General features: G+C 44.1%; 1 protein-coding gene across 3 annotated transcripts in view; it reads right to left on the bottom strand.

The window, feature by feature from the left end:
• Positions 1 to 26147, bottom strand: part of LOC133283275 (olfactory receptor 14C36-like) — a 538687-nt gene that overhangs the window by 222918 nt on the left and 289622 nt on the right. Inside the window, exon 1 of one of the 3 annotated variants that reach the window (XM_061479969.1) lies at positions 22672 to 22820. The exons of the other annotated variants lie outside the window; for them this stretch is intronic. The gene's annotated coding sequence lies outside the window, so the exon portion shown is untranslated. Of the gene's footprint in view, positions 1 to 22671; positions 22821 to 26147 lie in introns of those variants that run through there. 3 annotated transcript variants of the gene reach the window in all.

The raw sequence follows: 26147 nt of genomic DNA, 5'->3' as shown, positions 1-26147 counted from the left end.
GAATACCGGCTCTACGTAAGATATGATATACTGAAACTGTGAGATCAAGAGGAAAAACCTTGAGAGCCAATAAATCAGCATTGTGACGAGTGACTATCAATCCAGTCAGATCTGTTCTTATCTCAACCCCTCGTGCCCCATGTTGGGCGCCAAAAAGAACTGTCGTGGTTTAAACCCAGTCAGGTAACTCGTTCGCTCACTCCCAGTGAGTGGTGCCGAGCTGACAACAATCGAAGTCCGTGTCCGTCTCCCCCCCTCCCCCGCACCGGGGCTCTCCCCTTCCCCGCTCCCGGAGGAACGGGGAGGAGGATCGAGAGAGTGCAACTCCTACGGGTTGAGACAAGAACAGTCCAGCAACAAATCACCACCGCTACTATCAGCTAAAACAATGATAAGGGAAAATAACAAGGGAAGAGAATACGATACCACCGGCCAAGAAAACGAGTTCCACCCCAAAGCCCCTGTCCTTCCGGGTAACTCCCAGTTACCCCCCACCCCGGGCATGACGTGCTGTGGTATGGAATACCTCCCCGGCTAGCCCGGGTCAGGCGCCCCGTCTCTGCTTCCTCACAGCTTCCCCTCCTCCCTGGCAGAGCATGAGCCTCACAGAGTCCTTGGTCAGGGTAAACATCACTTAGCAACAACCGAAAACATCGGCTTCACCAACACTGTTCTCAAACTAGAAGTCAAAACACAGCACTGCACCAGTTAACACAAAGGAAAAAACATGACTGCTACTGCTGAACCCAGGACAAAAGGGTAGACAGTATTAAGATTACATTTAACATATATGAGGGTACCGTTTGTCATGTAGAACCTATTGAGAAAAGCATCTCCCTTCTTATGGCAGTAACACCATCATACATTTTTTAATACAAAATAGTAACCATAAGTCTTTTGCTTTTGGTGGTTAAATAACTTTATTAGAATAATCCCTCCCGAGTTCATGGGAGATTACGTATGATCACTTTATGTGCATATATATATGTACTCTAGGTACAAATAACTCCTCTATGCGCTTTTGCAGACAACAGAAACTAGGAAGGTCTCTACTTGTTCATCTAACCTGTCATCCTGCTTAAATAAGTATCAGTTATGCTTTAAGCCACTGTCTTTAAAAACCTACAGCAATGAGGTAACAAGATTGTTTGAAAGCATTTTCATGCTAATATTCAAGACTCAATAAGCCTACTTTGTAAGTTGTTTCTAAATGAATGAGTTAAAATCTTGGCTTGATTTCAGAGATCAATGTCTGGAAGTGTTCCAATTTAATGGCCTCATCTTGAGTCTGTTCAGTGAGGTACCCGAGGAAATATTTTGGAAAACAAAACAAGCAACATCTATTGGACACAAACTCTAAAAAATGAGCTTCCAAGAAAAAAAAAAATACCCAAGACACTATGGGAATAGTCTGTAAAAGAGCCAATAGCTATGGCATGTTGCACCATGTTTAACACGAGTTGAATCAGGGGAAAAAAAAGCAGGTACCCCATGTCCCTGCGCACTACTACTAAAATGGGGTGAGGGAACAATTGTCAATTTTACAATAATTGGTAGCTATACATGACAATTTTTCTAAGTAGGCATAGTTTCTCAACTTAAATGATCTATGACACACTCAAATTTTTCAAATGTTCACTAGTCCAGACAGAAGGAGAGAATAACTTTACAATCACATGTTCGGGTTGCGCATTTGGGAGATATGGGTCCACTTCTTACCAGTTTAAATGACTATGGGTTTTGGGTGGGGTGTTTTCAGTTTTGTTTGTTGGGGTTCTTCTGATACAAAGTATTTGCAGCAGCAGCAATGTTTGTGAAATTCAGCCTACTCCATGCAGAAGTGAGTTCCAGCCTGTAAAGCTCTGATAGTGGGATCAGAACACTGGAACTGGGACAATGGACAGGTGACCATGTGTTGCTCCAAGAGGTCTAAGACATTTGCTAATTGCTTCTCAGTTGCAGCAGTTCACACTATAGCACTTTAGAAGAAAGACAATGACTTTGTTTTGCCTTAAAGTGCAGTACTTGAAAATACTGCTGTTCTGAATTTAATTAATGAGGGGGGCAGACATCTAGACGGTGACCACTTTGCCTTCAGCAAGCTTAACTATTCTACCTGAAGATCAAACCTCTGCATTCATTACACATTGTGTAGGAAAATCAGTCATCTCTCACAGGGCTGAGGGCTCAATGAGGAAAAGTAACATTAGACTCCGTCTATTTCTTATTTGTGAATAACTGGAAGAAACAAATCTGATACATAATTGTTGCAGAATGGCTCCAAGAGCAAGGCCACGGATCCTTAGAGGCCTTGTGCGAGCAAAGCAAGGTGTAGGCCTCACAGGTAACCGGAAACCGGATGTGGGAGGAGAATGTGGAGGAAGCTGTGTAGAACTAACCAATACTGTTGTGACTAGGAGGTGTGGCTAAACACCACGCGGATATAAGTGAAGTGCCCCACAAATAAAGTAGAAGTTTGCTTGTCACCCATACTGGGTTGGCGTGTCTTGCTTCTCCTCACCGCTAACAAATGGTGCCCAAACAGGGACCTGGATTACAGGGCCCCGGTTAGCGGGGACCCGGAATACAGGGCCCTGAGTATCGGGGACCCGGAACGGCAAGTGAGCGGCGCCGGCGGCAGCAGCCTGGGAGCGTGGGCAATGCTGCTGCAGTGGCGTGACGGACCTGGGTGCTTGGACTGACCGAAAGGAGTCCGCCGCTGGGGCGAACCAGAACCTGCTGCGTCGGGAGGCAGATCCGGAGACCGAGGTTACAGGACGACCCAGGAGAAGACGATCCGGAAAAGGCCGGCCATGAAAATGCACCGAGAGGTAGCCCTGGACTTATTACAGTGCTTTTTATAAAAGCGGGGAACTGAGCCCTGAACTTTTTACAGTGCTTTTTATAAAAGCAGGGAATTGAGCCTGAGACTCTAAAGCAGCTAGCAGGTCTAGTGGCTGTAGGGAAGGCTAAGGGATTTTTTGTAGATCCTAATACAGTTTTTGAGGAGAGTGAGTGGCGAAAGTTTTGGTGATGAACTATTTGACTCAATGCTCAATGATAATAAAACAGCAAAGAAACTCGGTAAACCATGGAGAGAAGTAATAAACTGTATAGAAAGATACAAGGCAGAAAAGAAAACCGCCGCGGTAGCAACGGAGAAACTAGGAACAGACGTCCCCGGTCAGTTGAAGCCGGGGGAAGATTACAACTCGTTTTACCCAACTCGCAGGAGCACAGGGTTCCCCCCCCCCCGCTTCCTTTTCTCCCCCTCCTTCTTCATCAGAAGGTGCAGCGGAGGAGGTGTAACCCCCTGCTCCCCCACCACCCCAGTTCTGAAAGTAGGGACTTTGAAAAGGACAGAGAAAGTATATTAGAAGGGATACGCATGATAAATGTCGAGGAATCCGAAAGAAAGAGGGCGGTGCCTCGGTGCCGGATCAATTGGGGCGCCATTTTGAAGCACGCAGTAGAAAATAGAGATCATGCGCTAGCGGGAGATTTAAAGGAACTGCGAGCCTTTCCAACCCATTATGCCCTAGAGTGGAAATTTGTAACTCAGTCACGGAGGAGCCAGGTCTGCAGATGGCTACATACCGAACAAGAGATATCTGACAAGAAAGACACAGCTGCGAGCAAGGGAGACCCTGAATTCAGCCCAGGATCAGACCCCGAATCCCCTGAATCCGAGCCAGATTTATATCCTCTGCTTCCAGACTCTTTGTCTCCCAGGTCTGTCTGCTCAGACTTGCTGGCCCTGGAGATGCTCAGCTGCAACAATGGTTAATCAAAGATGTGATCATTACTGGTGAATTTTCTGCAATGGGCATCTCTGCATATCTTGTGTTTACTACACAGCAGGGGGCTAAAGAGTGGGAAGCTCTTGATCTCAAAATAGTTAAGGAGGCCTGACAAGCAGTGACCACGTATGCGTTAAAATCCTCTTATACTCAAGCTGTATATGTTATGATTTTTTCTTGCAATTGACAGGGGGAGCCCATACAGTTTCTCTGTGATACCCATGTACTAGAAGTTGGTAAAAATAAGTAAATAAGTATGTCCAGGTTTCTATCAACCTTTGGAGACCTTTGTAGATACTGCTGGCCACTTCTTCCAGCACAGGCTGGCCACCTGTGTCAGAATGAGTGTGCATTTTGGTCAGTATAAAAGCCCAAGCCTCATGTGATGTGGGGGAGGCAGAGCCTCTGCGGGGACGCCCACTAAGGTTGAGCCTGCCACCTCGCACTGCAATGATGCTTCTCGGAGCTGGTTTGCTATTAGTCTCCACAGGGTCCTTGTGCCACATTCTGTACGTGGAACTGTAGTGGGAGTAATGATTGTCTGGATTTTGTGCTTCAAATATTGTAGTTGTGTGGCGTGTGCTTGTGGGATCCCATACGCGTGTGTGTGCGTGCGTGTGTGTGCGTGCGTGTGTTGAGGGCAGACGATGTTCTGTGTGTTTTTTTTGGTGTTGGGTTCATGTAAAAGTTTTTAACGGGGAGCAGTTTAACATTTTGGGCATGAAAGGGTTAATGCAAAAGTGCGGTTGCCGGCAGGTATTTATGGTTGCTGCTGAAGCAAGCAGGCAGCTGTAGGTGCTGCCGAGCAGGCTGGGGTTTGTAGGGTGAGCAACTTTGGATTAAAAAAAAACAAAAACAAAGGCAATGATGCAGCAAACTCCTCGCCAGTTAACAACGTGCAGTTTAACCTGTCTGCTTCTCAAGAACTGATAACCTGGGGGAGGGGGTATATTTGTGTCCTCCTGCCTACAGGTCCATAGCAACTGCCTGCAAAGTTTGTGAAGCCTTGCCATGAGCTGAACAGACGAATGGAAAAACCTGATGCCTCAGCTACAGGAGCTGACCGTGAATACCCCAAGCAGAATGAGATAGAGGAAGAGAAAATCTAATGATTGCAAAAAGTCACTTGGGGGCAACTGAAAAGTAACTGCTTGAATATGTGTGCTTGTAAAGTAGCTATTATTAGAGGTTGTGATTTTGTGTATAAAACCACCTGTATTTACTAGCCAGTCGCTAATAAGAAACCACACCTTGTATTATATAGATTTGTCACTTGTAAAAGAGATGTTAGAGGATGGAAATTTGAAGTAGCTGCTAGAAAATGCTAAGGCAAAAGCTGGAAAGATTCTAATACACTGATAGTGTTATAAAGCAGATGATGGAACAAATTAAGAGGTGGGAGAATTCCAGTGGTAAGAAATATCTTTGGCTAGTCCCTCGCTGCCATCAGCATCTTCAACATGCTGCTGCACCCTGTAATAGTTACTCTGCTAATGTAAATTTGTGTGTGCCTTGCTGTAGTAGCGACTTGGTACTGGATGAAGCAGGTGAGACTCTGCATTGACAAGAAGGTGCAAGGACTGAGGCTGACAAAATGCCTGCTACCACAGTCAAGGGCAAGACTGGGTTGGCCTCTGTGTTTGCCACCAAGAAGAACCTTTAGCTCTGCTGTTGGCTGCAACCCAGCAGGCTTGGAGCGGTGGGGACACATGCTATGCCAGACCTTGATGTGAAGGATGGCCTCCCCTGTTATCAGAGAGCCATACAGCAGGAAAAAGGGGCAGGCCCAGCAGCCTGTAGTTGGCATATGTTGAAGATATGATCTAGCCCAAATCCGCTGCTCAAGTAGGGTCACCCAAAACATATATAAAACAAAAAGAGGGAGATGTGGAGGCAGTGTTCTCAAAGGAGAATGGATAATTAGTACATAAATTCTGAATAATCCTGAAAGATACAGCAAGGCCATGAGAGGCCCGAAGAAGCTTAAGCAAGCAAGATAAGAAGAAGCTGGAATTCACTGAGCTAATGAGAACTGTGGACTGTTGGCAAGCTTTCGAGTTTGAATTCTCACACGTGTGTTTAACCAATTATATGTTAGTCACTAAGGGTCTTCAAGACATGTATCCAATCATAATATGCCAAATCACTGTAAGTGCATGTAAGAAATAGTATACAAGGAGTTAAGGCTTTGTAATAAATTTGGCAATTGCTTGATCACATTGATCGTCTCTGCGTTGTCTATGACTCCCGCGTCAACAATCTTGTAGTGTTCATGACTGCAGATATAATTTATTACCTTTACATAACAATACACTGAAATCATAGACCCATATTTTGTGAACTTACAAGAAAAACAGCCATATAGACTACCAAATATTTTATGCAACCAGCAAATTCAAAGAAATGTCAAAGGAGGTAAAATTAAGTACCAAGAAGCATATTTTGGTGGCTTCATCCAAACCTTCCAGAGGATCAAGTTTGTTCTGCTCTAGATCTACAGGACCAACAATGGGTGGCTCCACATCTTGATCTTGTTCCCTTTCTTCCACTTCAGTATGCTCACGTTCAGCCAGGGAACTGATCTTTCTCTAAGAGGAATACAGCATTATTGACAAAATCTAGATAGAAAAAAAGGCAGCATATGCTGTGACAGCTGTAGATAATACTAGTGTATCTGCAATCAGCATTTTCTATGAACATTTTAAGACTTGGACCGTGCTCAGCCCCCTACTCCAGAGACAAGCTGCTGCTACTGCTAAGAAATACCGAGTGGGTCATTTTGAAGGGGAACAGTGTTAAATGGTCTGCAATGCAGTATCAGGAGCAAAATTCCTCGCTCCGACAACGCTATCGCTTTCTATTTGCTGTTTATGATGTACCTGCTGTGTAGGGACAGAGGGACAAAATGCACGGCAATCCTCTCCCTACCAGTCCAGTCACCACTGCAGAATTAAATGCACCACTGCTACCTGATACATGAGAAAAAAAGGAAGACAAAAGACACAAGCAGTACATTTTCCTTCCCAGCCATTAAATTGCTCTGAAGAAAAGCAACAAAAACTTACACACTAAACCTGCTATTTGCTGAGTTCGTTCAAGCCAGGATATGATGAAAGCCCATCAAGAGCCCCAATTAACATTTCAGAACGCAAACTTCACAGGATGACCAGTGTCTAATGCTTACATCTAACACTAACATGGGACACAGCTTCTCCAAAATACTCTCCAAAATTCTGCCGTCCTTCTGCACTAATGCTGCCATTTCAATATCCTCATGAAGTATTTCCATTGTTAAAACTTGAAGATTATGAAACAGAAAAAGTGGGATTCAGGAGGGATTTGGCTGGGTTTGCATGCACACTCAGGCTTTGGGATGGAAGGGGTATTTCTGGCAACCAGGTCCCTGGGGAAGGCGTGAATACAAGAGGAAGCGCAAGCCCCATCGTATGAATTAGCTGGCAAGACAAAAGAGCTCAGAGAATAACCTCCATGTCCTCCCACTCAGCGCACTTTCACGTCACTGCTTTTGGTTTTGCTGAGTGCCTCTCACCAACCCCATCCTGGGCTCCCAGCCTGGCAAAACCCTCCCTTGGCAGCCCAGTGAGTGAGCACCACTGGAGCTGCTCACTGCTCCCATCCGGGCAGAGCTCATTGCCTTTAGAGAACTAACAAAGTCATCCCCCTAAGAAGAGGGGTCACTTTACTGACTAGAATGGAAAGTCATCTATTAGAGACTGCTTTAGGAAGGCAACAATTACCAAGTCATCACTTTTCACTCACTGAGATTGCAACTGAATTGGTGGTGATGAAGGTACCTGGAGTAAGAAAAACGGTCCAATTTCAAACCAAAGATACTCATTTTGCTTTGCACCTCGGTGGCTTTGCACAAGATGGGCCAGCCCACGTTCTCTAGAGCACCAGGAGCCACATGCAACCTCAGACAGTGATCTCCAGGGGGAACCAAACCTCTACCAAGTGGGAATTGCAGAGCAGTACACGGAGAGGTGTGTGTCTCCTGCCTACCCACTGCTCCTTCCACTGCTTCCCAGCCAGTCTGACACAGGACTCAGCTCTAGGGAAGGTGGCACCTCCTCAGTCTCCCAGATGTGGAGCCCACCCACCCAGCTCACATCCAACCATCCCACACCCATGGGCTCCAGCAGCTCTTGGAAGAGGAGTCCAGGCAGGAAGGGGGAGCCACCTGCTCCCTTTCAAACCCATCCTCCACCAACTTGCAAATTAAAGGGGCACACAAGTAACACTGCCCCAGGCTTCAGGAACAGCACAGGGACAGAGTGGAACAGAGCCCCTGTCCCACAGTAGAACTGCATCAGAGTTGACCTCCAGCAAAAGACACATCTGCTGGCACAGGCCAGGCTCGTTGGGGCCTCCATGCAGTGATGGAGGCCACATCCATAAACTGTGTGCTTGTAGCAGCCTCCTCAGCCTCGGAGCATCAACTAACAGCACAGAAAGACACAAACAAATTCCAAGAACATTAAGCTGAGTGCAGAGGTTTAAATCTGCTCCCCAGGCACATCTGATGTAAGAAATCCACAGCACACAGGTCACGGAATCACAGACTGCTTTGGGTTGAAAGGGACCCTAAAGCTCATCCAGTTCCAACCCCCTGCCACCATGTGACAATGGTACCTTTCAATCTACCTTCCTCCTCCACCTGAGGAGTCCTGGCCATCCAAAAGGAAGTTTCCACTGAGCAGTGGGGAAAGAACGCACAGGTGACCCCAGACATATGCACAGCCTTGCTATACAGCTGGAAAATTAAAATGGGAAATGCTGGTTATTCCACCCATTCCTCAAACAACAGAGACTTCAGGAGATTCACAAATTCGAGGAGACCAAGGGCAGGTTGGACAGGGCTCGGAGCAACCTGCTCTACTGGAAGGCATCCCTGCCCATAGCAGGGGGTTGCAGCTGGGTGAGCCTTAAGGTCCCTTCCAACCCAAACCACTCTATGATTCGATGATATTCTGGATTTCGTAAGACAGGCAAATCAACACTTTTCCTAAAATTTGCAGCTTTTAGGCCGCTTCCCAGAATATGCCAGAACACAATCTTTTTAATCTGAGCTATCACTGTGAAACTCAAAACTAATGCTTCCAGCCCTGGTCCTGCTTGCACCCGATACAAACCTCAAACAAATCTCCTGAAGATACTCACATATTGGTGTGAATCTGAGTCAAAGCCACTGCCTGTAACCAATGTCAGTGTCTACAGCACTTTACATTCAATTCCTGCTTTAGCTAAAAATAGTAGGCTCCTATCTATGCACACAGAGCTCCTATTTACTTCATGAAATTGCTTTACAGTGCTGCATCAAATTCCTGTTCTTTAATAAAAATGGGTTCTCTGCTTTTCTCTCCTAGTCACAGCACTGATGAAATGTGACAAGATTTTCTTTAGACATCTCATGGCCTTCTCTGATGCTAAAAACGACAGAAGTATTTGTACGAGTAACCAGCAGAAGCATCAGTGGGCTCAGGATGTCCCACAAATATTCAGAACAACACAGCAGTGGGCTCGCGGAACTGCTCATGATGAACCAGTTCCTTGACGCCAAGCATTTCACTAGGAAAGCCTCGCTGCAGCCACTCTCTTTGGGGATTGCCCTTCACAGAACTGTTCAAAACCAAAGTTAATCATGCAGCAAAGCCAAGAGACAAGGAACTCATCCCTGCCACACCACAAAAATTAGCGATGTGCTGGCATCTTCACGAGGTACTGATTGCCACAGTTTATTGAACACCAATGCTGAAGGCCTTACCACCCTCACAGGGAAGAACTTGTGCATGAGATCTCCCTTGACCTGCTCCTCACGCCCTGGGGGATGATGCAGCCCAACACACAGGGGGGTTCTGGGCTCAAGCGCACACTCAAGCCAGGTCACAGGGAGATTCTCGTCACCCAAAACCCCAAATCCTTCTCCTCAGGGCTGCTCCATCCGATCCCCACTAGACTGTGCTCACAGTCCCACAACAACACGTTCAAATGCCCTCGTGTGCCCATTCCACTGGAATGACAGACAGCAGTATCTTTGTTTCAGGGACCTCACAGTGCTGATGAAACCTTCCCACTCCTCTGTGTGGTGTTCTGCTCCTGCTGTGTACCTCAGGAGGCAGGAGTTATTTTAGCAGACAGCAGAATAACAGGAAAAAACAACAGAAAATTCGATTCCCAGCTCCTTCGATTCCCAGGCAAAGCAACACCTGAGCTGCCTGGGGGGACTTGGTGCACCCTTCCATAGGGGCAGCAGCCCCTCCAACCTAAGAAGTTAGTAGTGCAACAATTGTCATGTACCCAGGCAGTTCCAGCAAGGCAACTGCATTTCCAGCTACTGAAAGACCAGCCCCCATCCCCATTCCCACGTTTTGGCACTTGAGAGGTCACTTTGGTAAACCAGATGACACCCAACAGCCACTTTGTGGCACATCAGCTGACTATCAAAGGAGAACTTTTCTGCATAGCTCATTCACGTATTTCAGAAGCCTTTCAGGATACTGGGAAGTCCAAGTACATTTATCTCTACTTTATACAACTCCACTGGGCACTCAGAAACCATTCATTATCTCTGCCTGTCAGAAAGATATTGCAAAACCACACATCACTGAGGTTGTGCAATCTTATGACCTGTGCTGTGCAGCGATGAAGTTGATCTTCAGTATTTAAGGCAAGCAAATACGCTTGTAGAGATCCAAGCTCCTGCAACAAAGCCTTCAGTGAACACCAACACTTCTAGTAAAGATATCATCCTACTCATTATCATTAAAATGCTGATCATTACAGTAGTCCCCATGAACCAAAGGTATCTGAACTACACAGAAGACTCTCCCTGACTAGAACACACTTTGTGAACACAGAAATCAGTTTGTTACAGACTGTTCCTACGTAATGTGCAAAACCAACTCAAGGAAAAGCACATTTAAATACCTTTAAATTCATTATTAAAGCAGCATTCCTCTCAGAATAAAGAGTGGCTGTAGGGCTTGCTGCCTGAAGTGCGTAAGGAGGAGTCATGACTATTATATAAGGCTCCACAATGGATATGGCAACAGCATGGCCCCTCTAGTAGAATTTGCTGCCAGACTCCACAAGAGAAAGTTTGTCATGTTTCTGAAGCATTTAATGGTTCTAAAGCTCTGATGAACTTTGCCAAGGGAAAGGAAAACTGCTTTTAATTTAACACTGAACTATGTGTCATTCTGGGCACTGGGGAGAGGAGGGTTGCAAGTACAGGACCTGCTTACACTAACTCTGTTTTCTGTAACAAGGAAGAGTTCTGCAAGTGCACGACGAAGAGGAAGAAGAATCCCAGGCTTGGCCATGTCATGACACAAGTTGTTTTCCGTACGGGTAAAAAGCTGCCAAAGTGGCTTCAACAAGGTAAGGTCACAGTCCCTGAAAAAAAACTAATTCTAATGAAATAGTGAGTGATCGTGACCTTATGCCTCTTTCTGGGAGGGAAAAAAACCCAACACAGAACCCCAAACAAATTCAAGAGAACAGAACCATACAGTTTTAACAGATGCATCAATGAAGGAAGAGGCACAAGAATTACTCTAAATTTTAAATTCAGTCAAGTGTTTCAGCACAATTAATTTCATTCTGAATCGGTGAAGTGGAGAAAACCTCACATCCATGAATATGTCCAAATGACTTTGGTAAAACTAAGTGGCCTCCTGAAATGAGGACTTGAAAATACCTGTATTCATCACTTTGCAAAATGCTGTAGCTCCATTGATTGAAATTATCCAATACTGCACTACAGCACTAAGCAGGTGATGCCCTTGTATAGGGCAGTCAAAATTTCATCTATAGCTTTCAGAACAATTCCAACCCTGCCTCCTTCTTACTCCCCAGTTAAAGCCAACTAACCCAAAAGTTACTTACTACACAGAGAGGATGACAAATACTGGGGAGGGGGGAGGGGAGGGAAAAGGGGAAACTCAATTTCAGAATGTATCATCAGATTAACGCAAGGAAAAATACTAAATAATACAAGCACAATGGAGACTTCTCCTTTCAGCAATTAAATCTGGTGTCCACATGACAAAAGATGACATTTGCTGATGAAACCACCTAAGGGAACTTGAAAAAGTAATAAACCATAAGTAATTATTACCATAAGTAATAAGACCATCAGAAAAGCACAGTTTCATTCACTGCCCAAAAACAAACCAATACAGATGCGGTCAGAAAGTGAACCGGTGTGAAACACCCCTGTGACTGCCACGGCACAACGCAGAGCCAGCACAGGCCCTGCACCACAGAACAGCCAGGGCAGTCTCACCAGCCCATCTCGGGCCCCTGTGTGGCAAAGCAACACCTGAGCTGCCTGGGGGGACTTGGTGCACCCTTCCATAGGGGCAGCAGCCCCTCCAACCTAAGAAGCAGGGGACTTGCTGCAGACAAGAACACTTCCTTCCCCACTGCCCACTTCTAGACAGCCCTGTCTCCAGCAGCCCACTCCACGCCTGCCAGAACCACCAGTCCCCTCAACGGCCTGCAGGCAGGCAGAACAATGAGACTTCTGGATCAAACACAGACACTAGTAACTAAATAAAGGAATAAACAAGAAATCTAAGGTTGTAACAGTGCTGCGGCTGCTCTGTAGCACACTGCAGGCTCCCTGCCTCACTGCAGCCTTCAGAGTTGAAGCTGAAAAGATGTTTTGAACCAGCCCCCTATAACCTCTCCACTGGTCCCAGCAGCACCATGATGGACACAAAGAGGAGACAAAAGTCACTGCCACTCCTTGCCAAGCCTTCACTTTGCTCCTTCACACTACGAATGTAATGAATGGCTCTTTATTTTATAGCTGTACTAATGCCAGTGCAAAAAAAAACAATAACCATGGGCAAACACATCACCAGTCACTGACAAAAGCTCAGACCAATCTTGGGGATCAAAGGTGTTGGGATCCCACAGCTGCTGGACTCACACAGGACACAGTCAGAAAATCAGAGCCCAGCTCTGAAGCAAGCTGCCTCCAGTGCAATAGCAGAACTGTGGTCTCAGCAGCATCAGGAGAGATTCTATTCATTTAGCAAGCAAGAAAAATTCAGCACATTCTCATCCTAAGAAATAAAAGAAATTAAACTAAAGGAGCTAAAGGCATGTGGGACTATCGTCTTCTCTCCCAAGCTGCTTAGCAGCTACATTAAACCCTTTGAACTCTGATACACTCACCACACTCAGAGTGCATCACACTCGGGTGTATTACCCAGCTGCAGGTTCCTCCCTGAAATGAGCAGGTACCAACGGCCCCTGCCTAAGCCCTCTCCTGCCCCTGCTCAGAGCCTGCCATGACTGAGGGTCCACAGCAGTACCTCTAACAAAGAACACCGTCTCTCACTTGGCTTACTAAAAGGCCACCACTAAGACTTCAAAGCCTGGGCCACCATCTGCTCTTTGCAGAACCTCACCTTGATTTGTGAGCGCTTCTCTCAGAGCTGGGGTTATCATCTCTCACTTCCCACCCTCCTCCTTCCTCCCAGCGTTCTCTTGAGTCAAGCTCATTCCAATACCTCCCTCCTCAACCTCACATTCTCTGTTTCAAGACAAGGAATTACAACCATTTAGATCCAAGCATCACAGTTTAAACACTGTGGCACAGTTCAGCCACAGACCTGCTGAGCTTAAAACTGACACAAGTGTCCACACGTTAATTCCTGCATTCCTGTAATTCTGCTTTTTACCCCTCTTCCCATCAGACTCTGACCTTTCAGTTTTAGATTTAAGACAGAAAATATACTTAAATAAATAAATAAAACACCACACCAGAAACCAGGTGGACTTGTTCTACTAACACAGCAACCAGCTTCAAGCAGCCTGGGCTAGTGGAAGGTAGGTGGGGTGGAACTAGGTGAGCTTTAAAGTCCCTTCTAACCCAAAGCACTGTGTGATTCTGTGATTTAGTAACATTCTCCAGGGCATGTTAAGAAACAAGCTGTTTGAATCTCATGCGAGGTTGAGTGGGACCCCAAAGCTTGAAGCCCAAGAGTTTCATGGCTTCACAATAACCTCATCTCTCCACAGAGCACAAACCAGAGGGAACAATACATTGCCTGGAGTGACAAGCATCTATAGTTCCAGTTATCTGGGACAGGTCAGGGGAGAAAACCACATCGCTACCATGACTCAGCCCAGGATAAGTGTCACTTCTGAGACTTAATGGGTATTTATTCTTTCACATCTGCACAAAGAAGCATGAAAGTCTAAATAATTACTTTGATATTTCATAAAGCTTGTAATCTGTCAGCACCTTATGGCTGGCTTTGAAATATTAAAGGAGATATGAATAAACAACCACCCAAAATCAACTGAGCACAATTTCTTTTCACAAATGGCAAAAAAAGGTTAGAACTAGTCTAAACCAGTTTAGAAATAGCTACGAAAAGCTTAAACCAAAGTAGAAATGGCAAGAAACTGTTCAGACTTAGTCAAAAATGGCATAAAACTGGTAAGAAATTGGCAAAAATAAGAATGACCAGCAATTGTTTAGAAATAGCCAAAAAAAACTTAAAATGGGTTATAAAGAAGCCAAAAATGGTTTAAACCAAGTCAGGAAAGGGCAAAACCAGGTCAGAAATAGAAAGACATTGGTAAGACCTGGACAGAAAGGGTATGGGTATGGCCAAAAAGGCTTAAAAAGAGTGAGTACTGCGCAAAAAAGGGTTAGATATAGCTCAAGCCAGTTTAGAAATAGCTAAGAAAAGCTTTAACCAGGCTAGAAACTTGCATAAATAGTTCAGAAATTGCCATAAAATGGCTTAAAACTGGCAAGAAATAAGCAAAAATAAGAGAAGAATGACCAGCAATTGCTTAGAAATAGCCAAAAAAGACTTAAAATAGTTTAGAAAGAGCCAAAAATGGTTTAAACCAAGTCAGGAAAGGGAAAAACCAGGTTAGAAATAGAAAGAAATTGGTAAGAACTGGACAGAAAGGGATTGGGAATGGCCAAAACAGCTTAAAAAGAGTCAGTATTGTGCAAAAAAGGGTTAGATACAGCTCATGCCAGTTCAGAAATAGGTAAGAAAAGCGTAAACCAGGCTAGAAACTTCCATAAATAGTTCAAAAATTGCCGAAAATGGCTTCAAATGGGCAAGAAATGGGCAAAAATAAGCTAAGAATGACCAGCAATTGTTTAGAAATAGCCAAAAAAAACTTAGAAGGGTCAGAAAGAGACAAAAATGGTTTAAACTAGGATAGAAAAGGGCAAAAATGGTTTAGAAACAGAAAGAAATTGGTAAGAACAGGACAAAAATGGTTTGGAGATGGCCAAAATGACTTAAGAAGAGTTAGAATTGGGGAAAAAAGGGTTAGAAATAGCTCAAGCCAGTTTAGAAACAGCTAGGAAAAGGTTAAACCAGGCTGGGAATGGAAAGAAACAGTTCAGACTTAGTCAACAATGCATAAAATTACTAAGAAATTGGCAAAAATAAGATAAGAATGACCAGCAATTGTTTAGAAATAGCCAAAAAAGATTTAGAATGGGTTAGAAAGGGCCAAAAATGGTTTAAACCAAGTCAGGAAAGGTCAAAACCCAGGTTAGAAACAGAAAGAACATGGTAAGAACTGGACAGAAAGGGATTGGGAATGGCCAAAATGGCTTAAAAAACAGTCAGTATTGCGCAAAAAAGGGTTAGATATAGCTCAAGCCAGTTTAGAAATAGGCAAGAAAAGCTTAAACCAGGCTAGAAACTTCCATAAATACTTCAGAAATTGTTCAGATTTAGGCAAAACAGGAATAAAACTTGCAAGAAATGGGCAAAAGTAAGACAAGAATGACCAGCAATTGCTTAGAAATAGCCAAAAAAAAAAGATTTAAAATGGGTTATAAAGAAGAAAAAATGGGTTAAACCAAGTCAGGAAAGGGCCAAAACGGGATAGAAATAGAAATAAATTGGTAAGAAATGTTGAAAAATGGTTTGAAAATGGCCAAAATGGCTTAAACAGAGTCAGTATTGCGCAAAAAAAAGGGTTAGATATAGCTCAAGCCAGTTTAGAAATAGGTAAGAAAAGCTTAAACCAGGCTAGAAACTTCCATAAATAGTTCAGAAATTGCCAAAAAAGGAATAAAACCTGCAGGAAATGGGCAAAAATAAGATAAGAATGACCAGCAATTGTTTAGAAATAGCCAAAAAAGACTTAAAATGGGTTAGAAAAAGCCAAAAATGGTTTAAACCAAGTCAGGAAAGAGCAAAAACTGAGTTAGGAACAGAAAAGAAATTGGTAAGAACTGGACAGAAAGGGTTTGGGAATGGCCAAAATGGCATAAAAAGAGTCAGTATTGCGCAAAAAAGGGTTAGATATAGCTCACGCCTGTTTAGAAATAGGTATGAAAAGCTTAAACCAGACTAGAAACTTCCATAAATTGCTCAGGAATTGCCAAAAATGGAATAAAACCTGCAAAAAATGGGCAAAAATAAGACAAGAATGACCAGCAATTGTTCAGAAATAGCCAAAAAATACTTAAACCAGGCTAGAAACTTCCATAAATAGTTCAGATTTAGCCAAAAATGGCATGAAACCTGCAAGAAATGGCCAAAAATAAGAATGAACAGCAGTTGCTTAGAAATAGCCAAAAAAAAGATTTAAAATGGGTTAGAAAAAGCCAAAAATGGTTTAAACCAAGTCAGGAAAGGGCAAAAATGGGTTAGAAATGACAGGAAATTAGTAGGAAATGGACAAAAATGGCTTGGAAATGGCCAAAACGACTTAAAAAGAGATAGAAGTGCGCAAAAAAAGGGTTAGGAATAGTCTAACCCAGTTTAGAAATAGCTACGAAAAGCTTAAAGCAAACTAGAAATGGCAAGAAACTGTTCAGACTTAGTCAAAAACGGCATAAAACTGGTAAGAAATTGGCAAAAATAAGATAAGAATGACCAGCAATTGTTTAGAAATAGTCAAAAAAGACTTAAAATGGGTTAGAAAGGGCCAAAAATGTTTTAAACCAAGTCAGGAAAGGGCAAAACCAGGTTAGAAATAGAAAGAAATTGGTAAGAACTGGACAAAAAGGGATTGGGAATGGCCAAAACAGCTTAAAAAGAGTCAGTATTGTGCAAAAAAAGGGTTAGATATAGCTCATGCCAGTTCAGAAATAGGTAAGAAAAGCATAAACCAGGCTAGAAACTTCCATAAATACTTCAGAAATTGCTGAAAACGGCTTCAAATGGGCAAGAAATGGGCAAAAATAAGCTAAGAAGGACCAGCAATTGTTTAGAAATAGCCAAAAAAAACTTAAAAGGGTCAGAAAGAGACAAAAATGGTTTAAATTAGGATAGAAAAGGGCAAAAATGGTTTAGAAACAGAAAGAAATTGGTAAGAACTGGACAGAAAGGTTTTGGGAATGGCCAAAATGACTTAAAAAGAGTCAGTATTGGGCAAAAAATGGTTAGAAATAGCTCAAGCCAGTTTAGAAACAGCTAGGAAAAGGTTAAACCAGGCTGAAAATGGCAAGAAACAGTTCAGACTTAGTCAACAATGCATAAAATTACTAAGAAATAGGCAAAAATAAGATAAGAATGACAGGCAATTGTTTAGAAATAGCCAAAAAAGACTTAAAATGGGTTAGAAAGGGCCAAAAATGGTTTAAACCAAGTCAGGAAAGGGCAAAACCAGGTTAGAAATAGAAAGAAATTGGTAAGAACTGGACAGAAAGGGATTGGGAATGGCCAAAACGGCTTAAAAAGAGTCAGTATTGTGCAAAAAAAAAGGGTTAGATATAGCTCAAGCCAGTTTAGAAATAGGTAAGAAAAGCTTAAACCAGGCTAGAAACTTCCATAAATCGTTCAGAAATTGCAAAAAAGGAATAAAACCTGCAAGAAATGAGAAAAAATAAGACAAGAATGACCAGCAATTGCTTAGAAATAGCCAAAAAAAGATTAAAAATGGATTATAAAGAAGCAAAAATAGGTTAAATGAAGTCAGGAAGGGGCCAAAATGGGTTAGAAATAGAAATAAATTGGTAAGAAATGTTGAAAAATGGTTTCAAAATGGCCAAAATGGCTTAAAAAGAGTCAGTATTGCACAAAAAAGGGTTAGAAATAGCTCAAGCCAGTTTAGAAATAGGTAAGAAAAGCTTAAACCAGGCTAGAAACTTCCATAAATAGTTGAGAAATTGCCAAAAATGGCTTCAAATGGGCAAGAAATGTGCAAAAATAAGGTAAGAATGACCAGCAATTGTTTAGAAGTAGCCAAAAAAGATTTAGAATGGGTTAAAAAGGGACAAAAATGGTTTAAACCAAGTCAGGAAAGGGGAAAACCAGGTTAGAAATAGAAAGAAATTTGTAAGAAATGGAGAAAAATGGTTTGGGAATGGCCAAAATGGCTTAAAAAGAGTCAGTATTGCGCAAAAACTGGGTCAAATATAGCTCAAGCCAGTTTAGAAATAGGTAAGAAAAGCTTAAACCAGACTAGAAACTTCCATAAATCATTCAGGAATTGCCAAAAAAGGAATAAAACCTGCAGGAAATGGGCAAAAATAAGATAAGAATGACCAGCAATTGTTTAGAAATAGCCAAAAAAGACTTAAAATGGGTTAGAAAAAGCCAAAAATGGTTTAAACCAAGTCAGGAAAGAGCAAAAACTGAGTTAGGAACAGAAAAGAAATTGGTAAGAACTGGACAGAAAGGGTTTGGGAATGGCCAAAATGACTTAAAAAGAGTCAGTATTGCGCAAAAAAATGGGTCAGATATAGCTCAAGCCAGTTTAGAAATAGGTAAGAAAAGCTTAAACCAGGCTAGAAGCTTCCATAAATTGCTCAGAAATTGCCAAAAAAGGAATAAAACCTGCAAGAAATGGGCAAGAATAAGACAAGAATGACCAGCAATTGCTTAGAAATAGCCAAAAAAGACTTAAAATAATTTAGAAAGGGGCAAAAATGGCTTACACCAAGTCAGGAAAGGGCAAAACCAGGTTAGAAATAGAAAGAAATTGGTAAGAACTGGACAGAAAGGGTTTGGGAATGGCCAAAATGACTTAAAAAGAGTCAGTATTGCGCAAAAAAATGGGTCAGATATAGCTCAAGCCAGTTTAGAAATAGGTAAGAAAAGCTTAAACCAGGCTAGAAGCTTCCATAAATTGCTCAGAAATTGCCAAAAAAGGAATAAAACCTGCAAGAAATGGGCAAAAATAAGACAAGAATGACCAGCAATTGCTTAGAAATAGCCAAAAAAAGATTTAAAATGGGTTATAAAGAAGCAAAAAATGGTTTAAACCAAGTCAGGAAAGGGCAAAAACGGGTTAGAAATAGAAAGAAATTTGTAAGAAATGGAGAAAAATGGTTTGGGAATGGCCAAAATGGCTTAAAAAGAGTCAGTATTGCGCAAAAAAGGGTTAGAAATAGCTCAAGCCAGTTTAGAAATAGAAAGAAAAGCTTAAACCAGGCTAGAAACTTCCGTAAGTAGTTCACACTAAGCCAAAAATGGAATAAAACCTGCAAGAAAAAATGGGCAAAAATAAGGTAGGATGACCAGCAATTGTTTAGAAATAGCCAAAAAACCTTAAAAGGGTCAGAAAGAGCCAAAAATGGTTTAAACCAAGTTAGGAAAGGGCAAAAATGGTTTAGAAACAGAAATCAATTCGTAAGAACAGGACATAAATGGTTTGGAAATGGCCAAAATGACTAAAATAGAGACAGAACTGGGCAAAAAAGGGTTAGAAATAGTCTAAACCAGTTTAGAAATAGCTAAGAAAAGCGTAAAACAAACTAGAAATGGCAAGAAACTGTTCAGACTTAGTAAAAAATGGCATAAAACTGGTAAGAAATTGGCAAAAATAAGATAAGAATGACCAGCAATTGTTTAGAAACAGCCAAAAAGGACTTAAAATGGGTTAGAAAAATCCAAAAATGGTTTAAACCAAGTCAGGAAAGGGCAAAAATGGGTTAGAAATGACAGGAAATTAGTAGGAAATGGACAAAAATGGTTTGAAATGGCCAAAATGACTTAAAAAGAGATAGAAGTGGGCAAAAAAGGGTTAGAAGTAATCTACACCAGTTTAGAAATAGCTACGAAAAGCTTAAACCAAAGAGGAAATGGCAAGAAACTGTTCAGACTTAGTCAAAAATGGCATAAAACTGGTAAGAAATTGACAAAAATAAGACAAGAATGACCAGCAATTGTTTAGAAATAGCCAAAAAAGACTTAAAATGGGTTAGAAGGGGCCAAAAATGTTTTAAACCAAGTCAGGAAAGGGCAAAACCAGGTTAGAAATAGAAAGAAATTGGTAAGAACCGGACAGAAAGGGTTTGGGAATGGCCAAAATGGCTTAAAAAGAGTCAGTATTGCGGAAAAAAAAGGGTTAGAAATAGCTCAAGCCAGTTTAGAAATAGCTAGAAAAAGTTCAACCAGGCTGAAAATGGCAAGAAACAGTTCAGACTTAGTCAACAATGCATAAAATTACTAAGAAATAGGCAAAAATAAGACAAGAATGACCAGCAATTGTTTAGAAATAGCCAAAAAAGACTTAAAATGGGTTAGAAAAAGCCAAAAATGGTTTAAACCAAGTCAGGAAAGGGCAAAACCAGGTTACAAATAGAAATTGGTAAGAACTGGACAGAAAGGGTTTGGGAATGGCCAAAATGACTTAGAGTCAGCACTGACCAAAAAAAAGGGTTAGATATAGCTCAAGCCAGTTTAGAAATAGCTAGGAGAAGGTTAAACCAGGCTAGAAACTTCCATAAATAGTTCCCATTTAGCCAAAAAAGGAATAAATCCTGCAAAAAATGGGCAAAAATAAGGTAAGAACGACCAGCAATTGTTGAGAAATAGCAAAAAAAAGACTTAAAATGAGTTAGAAATGGCTAAAAATAGTTTAAACCAAGTCAGGAAAGGGCAAAACCAGGTTAGAAACAGAAAGAAATTGGTAAGAACTGGATGAAAGGGTTTGGGAATGGCCAAAATGGCTTAAAAAGAGTCAGTATTGCGGAAAAAAAAGGGTTAGAAATAGCTCAAGCCAGTTTAGAAATAGCTAAGAAAAGCTTAAAGCAGGCTAGAAACTTCCATAAATAGTTCAGATTTAGCCAAAAATGGAATAAAACCTGCAAGAAATGGGCAAAAATAAGAATGACCAGCAGTTGCTTAGAAATAGCCAAAAAAAAAAGATTTTAAATGGGTTAGAAAAAGCCAAAAATGGTTTAAACCAAGTCAGGAAAGGGCAAAAACGGGTTAGAAATTAGGAAATTAGTAAGAAATGGACAGAAATGGTTTGGAAATGGCCAAAACGACTTAAAAAGAGATAGAAGTGGGCAAAAAAGGGTTAGAAATAGTCTAAATCAGTTTAGAAATAGCTACGAAAAGCTTAAACCAAAGTAGAAATGGCAAGAAACTGTTCAGACTTAGTCAAAAACGGCATAAAACTGGTAAGAAATTGGCAAAAATAAGAATGACCAGCAATTGTTTAGAAATAGTCAAAAAAGACTTAAAATGGGTTAGAAAGGGCCAAAAATGTTTTAAAGCAAGTCAGGAAAGGGCAAAAACTGAGTTAGGAACAGAAAAAAAAAGGTAAGAACTGGACAGAAATGGATTGGGAATGTCCAAAATGACTTAAAAAGAGTTAGAATTGGGCAAAAAAGGGTTAGATATAGCTCAAGCCAGTTTAGAAATAGGTAAGAAAAGCTTAAACCAGGCTAGAAATGCCCATAAAAAAAGTGAAGCATTAGCCAAAAATGGCATAAACCAGGTAAGAAATGGGCAAAAATAAGGTGAGAATGACCAGCCATTGTTTAGAAATAGCCAAAAAAAAACTTAAAGTGGGTCAGAACGGGCCAAAAATGGGTTAAACCAAGTTAGGGAAGGCCAAAAAAAGGGTTAGAAAGAAATTGGTAAGAACAGGACAAGAACGGTTTGGAAATGGCCATAATGGCTTAAAAAGAGTTAGAGCTGGGCAAAAAAAAAGGTTAGAAATAGCTCAAGCCAGTTAAAAAATAGCTAAGAGAAGCTGAAACCAGGCTAGAAATGGCCATGAATTCTTTAGGAATTGCCAAAAATGGCTTAAAACTGGTAAGACATGGGCAAAAATAAGATAGAAATGGTCATCAATTGTTTTGAAGTGGTAAAAAATGCTTCAAACAGGGGACAAGCAGGCAAGAATGGACTAGGAATAGCCAAAAAAAGAGCTTAAAACTGGTAAGAAATGGCCAAAATTAGGATAGAAATGGCCGTAATTTTTTTAGAAATAGCCAGACTTAAAATGGGTTAGAAATTGGCAACACTGGGTTAGGAATGGCCAAAAATGGCTCAAACCGAGTCAGGAAAGAGCAAAAATGGGTTAGAAATGGCAAGAAATTAGTAAGAAACGGACAAAAAATGTTTGGAAAAGGTCAAAATGGTTCAAAAAGTGTTAGAATTGGGGAAAAAAGGGTTCGAAACAGCCTACACCAGTTAAGAAATAGCTAGGAAAAGCTTAAAATAGGCTAGAAACTTCCATAAATAGTTCAGATTTAGCCAAAAATGGAATAAAACCTGCAACTCAATCATGTACCAAGGAAAGAGTCAGGGTATTTTCAGCTCTGTCTTGAACACTGCCAGCCATGGGGCAGCCACAGCTTCTCTGGGCACCCTGTGCCACTGTCCCACCACCCTCACAGGGAACAACTTCTAAGATCTCATCTCAATCTCCCCTCTCTGTCACGTTAAAATCGTTCCCCCTTGGCCCATCCCCACAGGCCCTTGCTCTCCCCACAAGAAATGAGGGCAGATCCCAGGATCATCCCTCGGCAGCCGCAGCGCTCCGCTGCCGGCTCAGCCAGCCCAACTCACACACCGAGTCCAAAGCAGCCACTCTGGGGAAGTCTCTTGAGGTGTTCTGGCAACTCCTACAGCACCCCAAGATCGCCATCGCCACCCACCTCGTTCCACGCTCCCCTGTCCACAGGCGTCACCGGCTCTGAGACACCAAGACGGGAACCACCAGAGGAGCTGCTCTGGCCTCCTCCACCGGTAGCTTGTGTTCCGGGGGGCAGCTGTCGTCTCCCGGTGCCTCTGCTGGAGGGTTCCGTGGGGTCTGTGACCTCACACACCTGAACACGGGGAGTTCCAGAATCAGCCACCCCTGTGGTCTCCATGTCCCCAAGGTCATTGTGATGCAGGAGCTCTGACTGGGTCCATGGGGTGCTCTGGAGGTGCTGCAGGTATTCTCTGGGATTCTCTAGGGGTATCCCCAGGATGCCCTGGGGGTGCACAGAGACACAGGGCCGTGGAGCAAGCTGCTCTAGTGGAAGGTGTCCCTGCCTGTGCCTTTGGGGGTTGGAGCTGGGTGAGCGTGGGCTCTTTAAGGAGGGAGAGCCCTGCAGTAACCAGTGCAGAGGAGAGCCCTCCCCTCCCTCGGGAGGCTGCATCTCCCGGGGCTGCCCTGCGCATCCAGGTCCGTGTTCTTTGACTTTGCAATCCTGTTTTAGTGTTGGCCTCAAACACATTGTGGGTGCGTGCGTGGGTTTTGGGGGGTTCCCTGTAGAAACGGCTTCATGTAACCAAAAACGGGGGTGGGGTGGGCGGGGAAGGTGGTGGTGGGGGGGGGGGGGGGGTCATTAAGTGCCTGTTGATGAACTGTCTGTGGGGAAGGGGGGGGGATGGGCCTCACCTCCCCCCCAGCACCCCAAAACGGGGGGGGTGGATGTGGGGGAGGGTCCCCAATGGACACAACCTCCCATCCCCCACCCGGGGGTCCCTCCCTCTTTATACCAGGTATGGGAGAGGGGAGGATAAAGGGGGGGGATGGGGGGGGGGATGGTGTCTATCCAAAGCCTTATTGACACCGATGTAAATGGGGGGGGAGGAGGAGAGAGGGGAGGGGTCACCTTAAGAATGTATGAAAAGGAAACTTAACCAATAAATAAAGATTTCACAGGAAATCGAGGCCCCCTCTCCCCCCCCCCCCCCGTGTTTCGGCCTTTCCTCATCCCCGTTCCGCGATGCTCTCCGCACTTCCGGGTTGGTTGCCTCCGTTGCCTAGCAACGGGGTCTCCACATACCACTTCCCGCGCGTTGCCAGACGGGGCAGGACCTACTTCATTTATGGGCCCTTATTGTGGGCCTTACTTTATCGGGGAGGTATTACTGTAGGACCCAATTTGCTGAGGGGGTTATTAATGTAGGGACTACTTTATTTACATGTTGTTATGGGAGGACCACCGGTATTTACAGTTTCATTACCGCAGGACCTACTTTATTACAGGTTATGGTATGTCCTGCTTCATCTACATGTTGTTATTGAAGGACCTACTGTATTGGGGGTGGTTGTTATGTCAGGACCTGCTTTATTGAGTAATTTACTTACAAGTTCTTAATGTAGGACCTACTTTATGTACCTGTCATTAACATAGATCCTAATTTACATATTCCTGTAGGTCCTACTTTATTCCCAGGCTGTTATTGTAGGTCCTGCTTTATTAGGGGGTTTATTATGTCAGGACCTGCTTTGTTTACACTTTTGTTACTGTAGGACCTGCTTTATTTATGTGTTACTGTAGGCCACACGTTATCTGTGCATTGTTACTGGAGGCTCTGCTCTGTTGACATGCTGTTACTGCAGGCGGGAGGAGTTTATTAATGTGTAGCCCTGCTTTGCATCTCATTAACATGGGCGCAACCTCATTTACACGTAATTAACACAGGACCTGCTTTATTTACTGCTTTATTTCTATAGGACCTACTGTATTCCCCTTCTAGGACTCTCTGCCATCCCTAGAGCACGTCTGATTGGCTGCAAGGGGCTCTGGGCGGGGCTAAAGGGAGAAGGGAGGGGTCAGCACAGCCTTTCCCAACCCCCCCCCCCAATTCACTCACCTCGGGGGGAGGGGCGCCCTCTCCTTTCCCAGCATGCTCAGCGCTTCCAGCAGCCCCTGCCCTTCTCCCTAAGGCCTGAAAGGGGCGTGGCCAAAGGGATGAGGTCACGCCCCCTCTCCCTTAAGCCCCGCCCCTTCCTCCCCCTCTTTGCTCACCTGGGCCTGCAGGGGCCGCAGCTGCGCCTGGAGCTTCCCATTGGATGCGCCCAGAGCCCGGAGCTGGATCCAGCGACGGGACTGGAAGCGGTGGAGGGGGGGGACACAAGGAAATGAGGGACCCCAAAGCCATGGGAGGGACCCAAATACCCCCCAAGACCCCCAAACACCTTAAATATCGCCCCATATTTCCCCACAAGCCTCTCCCTTAACACCAAACCCATTCATAACCCCCAGATCCCCCTCACAGGAGCCCCAAAATTCCCCCTAAAGCCCCAAACTCCCCCATGTCATCCCCTATAGACCCAAAATCCCCCTCCAGGACCCCCAGATATCCCTCCCAAAAAGCGGCGCTGGGACCCTTTAGGGACCCCACCCCCTCCCCATAACCATCAAATTCCACTTCCCAGACCCCCCCAAGCCCATCAGGACCCCCCCAAATCCCCATATTCCCCCGTTGGCACCCACCAGCCGCTGCTTCCCCTCCTGCAGCTGCCTCCTCAGTGGCCCCAGGGCAGCTTCTGGGGATTCCATGGGGCTGCCCCGTAGCTCTGGGCCCTGCTGGATCTGGGCCCCCTGAGCCCCTGAGAGCCCCGTGGCCTCCAGCATCAACCTGGGGGGCAAGGGGGGCCCCAAAGCCAAACGTTGAGGGGAGTTTGGGGGCCCAAAGGGGTCCAGATCCCATTTTGGGGGGTGGAGGTTGGGGACCCCAAAAGGGCTGCAGGGACCATGGAGGGGTTGGGGGCACCCCAAAAGGTCCCAACACCGGGTTTAGGGAGAGTGGGGGGGGAACTTTAAGGACCCCTATGAGCCCAGCACTCACTTCAGAAGGAAACCCAGGGGGGTTTAAAGTATAGAGGGGGTCCCTAAAGGGTTCTGGGGTTCAGGAGTGGGCAGGAAAAGATCATGGGGGAGGGCCCAGGGGCAGTTTTGGGGTGCAGGGGGGGAAACCGGGCTGCAGGATGCATTCAGGGGGTCCTTGAGAGGGTTTTGGGTGCATGGGGGAATCCATAGGGTGGGTTTGGGGTGCAGAGGGGTTGTTTTGGGGTGCACAGTGGGTGCTTTTGGGGTGCAGGGGGTTGTTTTGGGGTGCAGAGGTGTGTTTTGGGGTGCAGGGGGGCAGTTTTGGGGTGCCATAGGGCTTCTGGGATGCATGGGGGTGGTTTTAGGGTGCAGGGGTTGTGTTTTGGTGTGCAGGGGGCATGGTTTTTGGGGTGCGGGGGGGCGTTTTGGGATGCAGGGGGTTGTTTTGGGGTGCAGGGGAGATGGTTTTGGAGTGCAGAGGGGGTGTTTTCGGATGCAGGGGGAATGGTTTTGGGGTACAGGGGGGTGTTTTGGTCCCTGTGGGACCCCCCAAAACCCCACACAGCCCCCCAAAACCCTCA

Source organism: Pezoporus flaviventris, unplaced genomic scaffold, assembly GCF_033815535.1.
Source record: "Pezoporus flaviventris isolate CSIRO_AGI_PZ_B2104156 unplaced genomic scaffold, CSIRO_AGI_Pfla_v1 ptg000160l, whole genome shotgun sequence".
Classification (NCBI taxonomy): Eukaryota; Metazoa; Chordata; class Aves; order Psittaciformes; family Psittacidae; genus Pezoporus; species Pezoporus flaviventris.
The sequence above is the reverse complement of the archived record's forward strand: the minus strand, read 5'-3'. Positions and strand labels throughout refer to the sequence as shown.